The sequence below is a fragment of the Dermacentor silvarum genome, chromosome 1 (genome assembly GCF_013339745.2).
Source record: "Dermacentor silvarum isolate Dsil-2018 chromosome 1, BIME_Dsil_1.4, whole genome shotgun sequence".
Lineage (NCBI taxonomy): Eukaryota > Metazoa > Arthropoda > Arachnida > Ixodida > Ixodidae > Dermacentor > Dermacentor silvarum.
Window position 1 is genome coordinate 377,445,484 of NC_051154.1, and position 2,697 is coordinate 377,448,180.

Genomic DNA, 2,697 nt, shown 5'->3' on the forward strand with positions numbered 1-2,697 from the left:
GGCGCAATGCTAGGGAGACAGCAGATGATGGGCATCTAGCTAGGCTGGCTTTTGGGCTAGGCCTAGCTATTTGCGCTCATCATCGGTGGTCTCCTTCCGCCGCCGCGCCCATTCCCGTTTCTGTTCAAGCCGTTGTTCTTGGTAGGCACGCTGTTCCTACTCAGACCGTACAACACGCGGCCTACCCATTTCGCAGTCAGAGCAGAACTGAGAAAAGGAGTCTACCTAGACCATGACGTCAGGAGTCAGAAGACACTCAGATTGGTAGGTTACCATAGTATTGGGGAATATTGCACTACTTTAAATGCGCGGGATGGCGTACACTTGTATCGAACGTAGACATGGCCGACGCGGGTCAACGTGTAGTATCTGTTCTGATCAACTTAATATCTGATATGGGTTGCATTTGGACCCAAGATATTAAACTTATTTTTTGCAAGTTGGCGGAGTGCTTGAAGCCCGCTTAACTTTTGCCTCGGGTCGGCCCGGCATCGCACTAACTTCGGGATCGGCCCACGCGGATCGAAGTCTACGGCTTCCATCCAGTGGAAACTAGCCATATGCAGCTTCGCTGTAAAAGCCAGAGAAAATGTGTTTTTTGCTGCAGCGAGTAATACTCAGGGTTCCTTTATTTTCTGCTCTGAAAGCACAGTTTGCACGAATCGAAGAGGAGCAGGACGAGTCATACTGTCGAGCTGAACCCACAGGTACTTTTGTTGTGGTGAAACCTTAGGACTGAGAACTTTCGCCTCGTCGAGCCACCGGCAATGAAGACTTTTGAAAAATATACGGAGTGATCATTTGTAAGTTTTATGGAATATTTAAATATCGGCCTTTGCAAGATAGCATAATTCTTGCCCTTGAGCGGCATTATTAGAAGAGGCGGACAGTAATAATCCGAGAAATCGAAACACATATTTACTAGTGGACAAAAATTCACTAAATAACTTCTGAATTAATTACTTTCCGGTACATATTGCAATTACGAATTGTAGCGGTGAGTTTGCAAGACGTATCCACTTGAAATGAACTTCCAGGGTGACACTTGTTTCGAATAATATTACCCAAAGTCTGGAACGAAATACATGGTCGTTCCAGTTACTTTTGGACTCCAGTGCATAAAAGCGCGTTTGGTTAAAAAAGGTAGGCGAAACGACAGTGCATTTTTACGGTGAGTTTGATGGCGCATATCTCCAAAGAGGCTTCATCTTAGAATTTCAGTCCAACTGGACACGCCTTGCAAACCCACCGGCTACAATTTGTAAATTCCAATAAGTGCCGCAATGTAATCAATTCAGAAGATAATTAGAGAATTTTGTTATTTAGTTGAATATGTATTTAGTTTTATCGCGGAGTTAATGTCTGCCTCTTTGATAATCAAACTCAAAGACTGGAATTATGTTATCTGCAATAGGCTATTTTTAAAAATTGCATAAAACCTAAATTATATATCCAGTATACAGTATATTGCGTGTCATAACATGATTGTCAGGCCGCCGCCTGTTCATATAAGTTCGAAACGCCACTAAAACACGATCCCCACACATTTAAAACTGGTTTCTGGCAGTTGTCGTTTACTAATCATTTCGTAGACAATGTCTTCTTAGCCGACTTCAGATGCATTGGTCGTATCTGGGGTCTGGGTATCTTGTAACCATTTCTAAAACGGCCCGGTCGGTTAGCTAAATTGTAGATGCATGAATGTGACAATGATATTAAAGATACCTCGTCATTCCGAGAATACGCAGGGATAGTCAGCAACAAAGGATATGATAAAACACGAGTAGCAGTAGCCATAAAGGAGATGGGATGTGAGTCTCTGTCGCTGTCGCCTTCTGCCGCGCCGCCGCCAATAAAAAAAACTGCTTGGCATCGCACAATATGCGAAAACGGAATACCAAACGCCATCCGGCGCACGTCATGTGCTCGACCTGTGCATGTGTCTTCAATGACGACATGGTAGCTCTCTCCGCCTTTGCACCTGGGCTTTCTCCACTAGTCTCCTACTCCCCCTCCTCCATACATCCTCTTACCCTCTGTGCCTGTAGAGTAAGAAACCACCACATCATCCAAAGTGAGTCAAGTAGCTAAAGAAAGCTGCCGCTTTAAATGACACAGAGTTTTGGTATAGCAGTAGTCATGATGAACAGACAACTGCATCAGTATCCGACCGCAGCGAGAGAAAAGAGGCTGTGTCAAAGTGCAGGCTGTAGTGAGCGACTCCTCCAAAGTATGTAGCAAACAGCTAATACTAAGGAGCAACGATGGTAGTCAGCCACCAAATTCAGAGCTAACCGGCGGCAGCGGCCACAGAATAAAGACACACTCAACTAGTCTGCACAATAGGGCACGGCAAAGATGAAAGATGCTCTTCCGCAATTGTTCACTAAAGATAAGGCAAATGATTACCTCAGCGTTGTCGCTGATCGGGTGTACCAATGTCCCAAGCGATGTCCTGAAACAGGTGAAAATATGTACTCACGAATGCAATGAGTAATCGCAGCCATTTTCTTAATGAGCACGTACATTTTATGAGAGGTCGCGTAATTTAATAATCACGGTTTACTAACCTATACTCACAACGTAACCATGGCTTTTCTAGGGAAGCAGTATTTATTCGGAATGCGCCTTCAGAATGGATAAGTGTCATACTGAACGGCTATTGCCTTTGTTTGTAAAGAGTGAAATACCTGTTCC

General features: G+C 44.3%; 1 pseudogene; it reads left to right on the forward strand.

Annotated features, from left to right (window-relative positions):
- Window positions 1-341: 341 nt before the first annotated feature.
- Window positions 342-522, forward strand: LOC119437842 (U2 spliceosomal RNA; annotated as a pseudogene).
- The last annotated feature ends 2,175 nt before the right edge of the window (window positions 523-2,697 follow it).